The following is a 7,864-nucleotide window of genomic DNA, read 5'->3' as shown; positions in this document are numbered from 1 at the left end:
ACATCAGTGTTTTGATAGGTTTAGGTATGTACATGTGGTTAAGACATGCTCAATGATACATCAGTGCTTTGACAGGTTTAATTATGTACATGTGGCTATGGCATACTCAGTGATACATCAGTGCTTTGACAGGTTTAAGTATGTACATGTGTCTAAGGCATGCTCAATTATTCATCAGTGCTTTCACAGGTTTAAGTATGTAACATGTGGTTAAGGCATGCACAGTGATACAGCAGTGCTTTGACAGGTTTAAGTATGTACATGTGGTTAAGGCATGCTCAATAACACATTAGTGCTTTGACAGGTTTAAGTATGTACATGTGGTTAAGGCATACTTAATGATACATCAGTGCTTTGACAGGTTTAAGTATCTACATGTGGTTAAGCCATGCTCTATGATACATCAGTGCTTTGACAGGTTTAATTATGTACATGTGACTAAGGCATACTCAATGATACATCAGTGCTTTGACAGACTTAAGTATGTGCATGTGCCTAAGGCATGCTCAATGATACATCAGTGGTTTGACAGGTTTAAATAGATACGTGTGGTTAAGGCATGCTCAGTGATACATCAGTGCTTTGACACTTATGTATTTACATGTGTTTAAGGAATGCTCAATGGTACATTAGTGTTTTGATAGACTTAAGTATTTACATGTGCTTAAGGCATGCTCAATGATTCATCAGTGCTTTGACAGGTTTAAGTATGCACATGTGGCTAAGGCATGCTCAGTGATACATTAGTGCTTTGACGGGTTTAAGTATGTACATGTGGTTAAGGCATGCTCAATGATAGATCAGTGCTTTGACAGACTGAAGTATTTACATGTGGTTAGGGCATGCACAATAGTTCTTCAGTGCATTGACTGGTTTAAGTATGTATATGTGGCTAAGGCATGCTCAGTGATACATCAGTGCTTTTACATGTTCAATTATGTACATGTGGGTAAAGCATGCTCAATGATACATCTGTGGTTTGACAGGTTTAAGTATGTACATGTGGCTAAGGCATGCTCAATGATGCATCAGTGCTTTGACAGGTTTAAGTATGCACATGTGGCTAAGGCATGCTCAGTGTTATATCAGTGCTTTGTCAGTTTTAAGTATGTATATGTGGTAAATGCGTGCTCAATGTTGCATCAGTGCTTTGACAGTTTTAAGTATTTACATGTGGTTAAGGCATGCTCAGGGATGCATCAGTGCTTTTACAGGTTTAAGTGTGTACATGTGCCTAAGGCATGCTCAGTGATACATCAGTGCTTTGACAGGTTTAAGTATTTACACATGGTTAAGGCATAGTCAATGATTCATCAGTGCTTTGACAGGTTTAAGTATTCACATGTGACTACGGCATGCTCAATGATATATCAGTGCTTTGACAGGTTTAAGTATGTACATGTGGTTAAGGCATGCTCAATGATACATTAGTGCTTTGACAGACTTAAGTATTTACATGTGGTTAAGGCATGCTCAATAGTACATCAGTGCATTGACAGGTTTAAGTATGTACATGTGGCTAAGGCATGCTCAGTGATACATCAGTGCTTTTACAGGTTCAAGTATGTACATGTGGTTAAGGCATGCTCAATGATACATCTGTAGTTTGACAGGTTTAAGTTTGTACATGTGGCTAAGGCATGCTCAATGATATATCAGTGCTTTGACAGGTTTAAGTACGCACATGTCGTTAAGGCATGCTCAATGGTACATCTGTGCTTTACATGCTTAAGTATGTACATGTGGTTAAGGCATGCTCAATGATACATCAGTGCTTTGACAGGTTTAAGTATGTACATGTGGCTAGGGCATGCTCAATGATACAGCAGTGCTGTGGCAGGTTTAAGTATGTACATGTGGCTAAGGCATGCTCAATGATACATCAGTGCTTTGACAGGTTTAAGTATATACATGTGGTTAAGGCATTCTCAATTATACCTCAGTTCTTTGACAGAGTTAAATATGTACATGTGGTTTAGGCATGCTCAATTATACATCAGTTCTTTAACAGGTTTAAGTATGTACATGTGGCTAAGGCATGCTCAATGATACGTCAGTACTTTGATCGTCTTATTTATGTACATGTGGCTGAGGCATGCTCAATGATACATCAGTGATTTGACAGGTTTAAGTATATACATGTGGTTAATGCATGCTCAATGATACATCAGTGCTTTGACAGGTTTAAGTATGCACATGTGGTTAAGGCATGCTCAATGATGCATCAGTTCTTTTACAGGTTTAAGTGTGTACATGTGATTAAGGCATGCTCAATGATAAATCAGTGCTTTGACAGGTTTAAGTATGTACATGTGGCTAAGGCATGCTCAGTGATACATCAGTGCTGTGACAGGTTATGTATGTACACGTGGCTAAGGCATGCTCAATGATATATCAGTGCTTTGACAGGTTTACGTATGTACATGTGGTTAAGGCATGCTCAATGATACATCAGTGCTTTGATGGGTTTAAGTATGTACATATGGTTAAGGCATGCTCAGTGATGCATCCGTGTGTTGACAGGTTTAAGTATGTACATGTAGGTAAGGCATGCTCAATGATACATCAGTGTTGTGACAGCTTTAAATATATACATGTGGCTAAGGCATGCTCAGTGTTATATCAGTGCTTTGTCAGGTTTAAGTATGTATATGTGGTAAATGCGTGCTCAGTGATGCATCAGTGCTTTGATAGGTTTAAGCAGGGGCGGCTCGTGGCATAGGGCTGCCGGACTGCAGCCCCCTCAAAAATAAAAAAAGAAAGAAAAATAAGAAAGAAAAATGAAAAATAAAAAAAATTAGTTTTTCAAAATTCACGGACTTCACGCATAGACCAAGTCCCGACTACTGTCAATCTATGCGCATGCTCAAGGCAGTCCAGCCATCCCCATAGGGGGACACAAGGAGACATCTTGGGATCTCACAGGTCTTCAGTATTGCGCGGGAAGGATGTACGTTAGCTGGATGTATTCAGGTAAGGTGCCGGTGCTTGTGCTTTTTAATTTACAATGTTTTTATTTGTGTATGGTGCTTGTGCTTTACTGGTGTGTGTGTGTGTGTGTGTGTAAATGCCCCAGGTGCTTATGGTGGTGTGGTAGGGAATGCCTCAGGCTTGAACCCTGTACCCTGTATGCAGGTGTTAAAGACTTGAGTTCCCTACCCACCACCATTTGTAAAAAAATTTCAGATTTTTGCCTCATATTCGATCTGATCTGTTCCTCATAATATCTGTGGTTTGTAAATGTTGCAATGCTTGATATTTGATGGTGTAGTAGTAGCATTGTTGCCTCACAGCTGCAGGTTCTTGGGTCTGATTCTTGGGTGGGGTTCCTTCTTTGTGGGGTCTGTATCTTCTCCCTGTGTTTGTGTGGGTTTGCTTTTGTGTCCTCCCATGTTACAAAGACATGTCTGCATTATTTCTTCCTGGGCCACTGCTGAAAATTGTTTATTTGTTCCAAGTCAGACTGTCCTGATTAAAAAATGTTAAAATTGACAGGCATTTGAATTTCAGACTTAAGGGTTTCTGAATGTTTAATTCCTTGCGTATTTGATGGTGCAGTGGTAGTATTGTTGCCTCACAGCTATAGGTTTTCTGGTTTGATTCTTGGTTGGGGTGGCTTCTGTGTGGAGTCTGCATCTCCTCCATGTGTTTGTGTGGATTTGCTCTGGTGCCCTGCCATTTTACAAAGACGTGTCTGCAGTTTTAATCCCTGCTGAAAATTGGTTTTGTTCTGTCTGCAGTAAAATTGACAGGCATTTGAATTTCAGACTTCAGGTTTCTGAATGTTTAATTCCTTGCATAATTGATGGTGCGGTGGTAGTATTGTTGCCTCACAGCTATAGGTTTTCTGGTTTGATTCTTGGTTGGGGTGGCTTCTGTTTGGAGTCTGCATCTCCTGCCTGTGTTTGTGTGGATTTGCTCTGGTGCCCTGCCATTTTACAAAGACGTGTCTGCAGTATTAATCCCTGCGTCTCTGCTGAAAATTGTTTTTGTTCTGTCCGCAGTAAAATTGACCGGCATTTGAATTTCAGACTTCAGGTTTCTGAATGTTTAATTCCTTGCATAATTGATGGTGCAGTGATAGTATTGTTGCCTCACAGCTATAGGTTTTCTGGTTTGATTCTTGGTTGGGGTGGCTTCTGTCTGCATCTCCTCCCTGTATTTGTGTGGATTTGCTCTGGTGCCCTGCCATTTTACAAAGACATGTCTGCAGTATTAATCTCTGAGTCTCTGCTGAAAATTGTTTTGTTCTGTCCGCAGTAAAATTGACAGGCATTTGAATTTCAGACTTCAGGTTTCTGAATGTTTAATTCCTTGCTTAATTGATGGTGCGGTGGTAGTATTGTTGCCTCACAGCTATAGGTTTTCTGGTTTGATTCTTGGTTGGGGTGGCTTCTGTGTGGAGTGTGCATCTCCTGCCTGTGTTTGTGTGGATTTGCTCTGGTGCCCTGCCATTTTACAAAGATGTGTCTGCAGTTTTAATCCCTCGTCTCTGCTGAAAATTGTTTTTGTTCTGTCCGCAATAAAATTGACCGGCATTTGAATTTCCAACTTCATGTTCTTCAGAATACATAGTAGCACAACCTTTTTTTTTTTAGCAATTTTGAAGTTTATAAGATGAATATTTTAAATTTGTCCCTATTTTTGGGACTGTATTCCCCATTATTGGCTTCGTCCAGGTTTTGTGCTAAGGTTGACAGCTATGGCAAGAACTGAATTCACTGAATATGTTTGAGGGCTGTATTCCCTCATTACTGGGTTTGTCCAGGTGTTTTGTACTAAGAGGTTGACAGCTATGGTGAGAACTGAATTCACTAAATGATAGCCATTTAAGTTTCAGTCTTCCTCTTTTTACAAAGCAGCTGATGTGGCGTAGTGGTATGTTACTCTGACTGTTTTTTGCTCTGGGACCTTGGCAGTAAAATATATGGTGGCAACACAACATTTTATTCTAGCAACTTTCCAAGATTATACAAGCAATGTTTAATGTGTCCCTGTTTTTGGGCTTTTGACCCCCCCCCAATACATTTTGGCTTTTTCCAGTTTTCTTGAGCTGCGAAGTTGAGATGCAGTTGAGTATTGAGTAGATTTTACAAGGAACTGAGAGCTGCAGGGGAATAGAAGTTTAGTGCTTTGCCAAGTTAATACTATAGCACAACAGGCTGTGTACTTGTTTTTGATGCAGAAGGTTGTGGGTTCTACTCCCACAAGGGGTAGATGCTGCCGTACTGAGAATGTTCTCCTTGGTGAAGATACTAACTATGAGTTCATTATCAGTTTGCCATCCATTTCCTCTTGCAATATTATTACTAGCTTATCATTTTTTTAATGTAATATAGACAATTTATTCCTGTGGGGCAACAGACACTTTATTTTTCGATGAAACCATGAAATATAAAGGTGATTGCTAGCAGCAACCACTTCATTAGTTACAGATTTCTTTAATGTGGAATTATTTAGATGACTGACTTTAGAGATTGTGCATATTTACTGATAATGGACTGTAGAATTGTGTATATTTACTGATAAAGGTGGACTGTAGAATTGTGCATATTTACTGATAATGGTGGACTGTGGAATTGTGCATATTTGCTGATAATGGTGGACTGTGGAATTGTGCATATTTACTAATAATGGTGGACTGTGGAATTGTGTATATTTACTAATAATGGTGGACTGTGGAAGTCTGAGTAGACTTTTTTATGATAAATGTTCTCAACTGGGCAGTTTTGCCATTATGGGTGCATATGGTTTGTTTCATTGCTTACTGGAAAAATGTTCAAAACAAATTTAAAACATCCTGTAACAAGTGTACTGTATTGTACAAGGAATATAATTTTAGTACAATGAGGAAGGTGTATCAAAGAGCACATGTATGTTTCATATGCAAGGAGCCTATGATTAGAAAACAGCCCAAAATTAATCTTTATCTGCCACTGGCAAAATGTATTTTCTTTGAATGTGGGTTTCAATGCTGTTTCAAAGAATGTGAGTTTCAAGGGCAGAGAAGTTTTAATGCTAAGTTTTCATTGTGAGACTGCATTGCTTTGTTTAACAGATGACTTAGTGTTTGTGCTGTAAAATACAAAATAAAACTTTCAAATGAAGTCCAACTCATCATAGAAGTAAAGCAGTATGCACATTAGTGTTTATGGTAAATGGAGTGAAATAGCCAAGTATAATGGTTCATTGGAATGGCTGCAGAGGCTTCATTCAACCATTATTTTGTCAGGGGGGGAAGGGCAGCAAACTCAGACAGGCCCAGCTGAACTATACCTCCCAACTGTCCAGATTTTCAAAGAATGAATAGATTTTTGCTTCTTATTTTTGGTTTGTTCATAAAATTTGTAGTTTTAATTCCTAAATGATTTGCCAGAAGTCACTCTAAGTTTCAGACTTCATAACCTTCAGAAAAATGCATGTTAAAGTAAGAGCTGTTCTATCAACTGTCTCAATTTATACAAGAGCAATTTTAGTACTGTTTATATGTGCCCCAATATATTTGGCCTTGTTCAGATTTACTGCATTAACAGGTTGAGAGGTACATGCAAATAAATTGCTTTATAGAATTAGGCATAGCCAACCTCTCAACTGTCCCCAATTTTTGGCTCAAAATGTTGCTCTTCCCCTTATAATCCCTCCATAAAATAGCAATTTTGGAAGAAAACATGGAGGGTTTACAATTAAGAAATAACTGTAATAATCAAAGTTATAGATTACTTGAAATGCATGTAGATTCTTTTATATTTTGTCAGCTGCTCAAGGTAGCAGTACTAATATTAAAGTGTCCCTTCTTTGACAGGTAGCAGCTGTATTGTGTGTCTATTTTATATTTTTGCATCACGTTTTTGTCCATTTTTCATAAAATTGTGTTTTGGCAAATTAGTGACATCACTAAAGACTGAAGTTAGAAAATGACAGACATTTGAGTTTCAGATTTTATACCCTTCAGAAAATTCATACTATGCAAGACCTATTCTATTATCTTTCTAAGTTTATTAGAGCAATATTTAAAAATTGTCCTTATTGTTGGGCCTTTGTCCCACTTCTGTGTATGGCTTTGTCCAGATTTCTTGCTCTTGAGATTGAGAGGTATGACAAATGTGTCAGGGCCATCACAGTCAGCCAGTGAGATTTCAAATTGTGACATGTTTGTTGCACCCCACTCCCCCATGTAGTGACTCTGGATGTGTCCAAGCAAGGCAAGGAGTAGTTGTATCTACCTTGGATGGGGAGGACACACTGCATAAGTACTACAGTGGCTTTTCATCTGTCCTTGATTTTGCAGAATGGTCTGGTTTCTGTCATATTTTTGTACTGTTGATTTATGCTTATTACTCAAAGTGCCTGTTGCTCTGTGCTTTTAAGTAGCAATGCTTTAATGACCATAAGGTAAGCTTGTCTGAGATCGTAAGATGCAAGTAAGCTTTAATAAGCATACTGTTAAAGAATTGCCAACATTGAAAGCCTTTCTGTTGTTGCCATGCAGAGAATACTTGACTAGATAATGTATAAGCCTTGGGTATTAAAGGACAGGATTCCATTATTTTAAAAGCTCATTACACTTGTTGGAGACTTCCAGTCATCTCTACAGACTTTACCCGTAAACTAAACAGAATGCCAATCATGTGTGGTCCATAACCTGTACAGTAATCCTTTAAGCAATGTATCTTGAGCTTGTTTCTTGTTTGCTTTTCATTTTTACTTTTATCATGTTTTCCCCATGAAACAAGTTGTCAGGCAGCAGGTCTTTTTTGGATAAGAAACATTTTTACAAGTGGGGGCATCACATAGATTTCTACTTTCAGCATGTTACTTGGTACTTTAATAAAGCTGAATATATTATAATTAGGACTGCAGTGCA

Source organism: Protopterus annectens, chromosome 4.part0 (assembly GCF_019279795.1).
Source record: "Protopterus annectens isolate FY-2018-M chromosome 4.part0, PAN1.0, whole genome shotgun sequence".
In the NCBI taxonomy this organism is placed as follows: domain Eukaryota; kingdom Metazoa; phylum Chordata; order Ceratodontiformes; family Protopteridae; genus Protopterus; species Protopterus annectens.
This window is presented reverse-complemented; position numbering follows the sequence as displayed.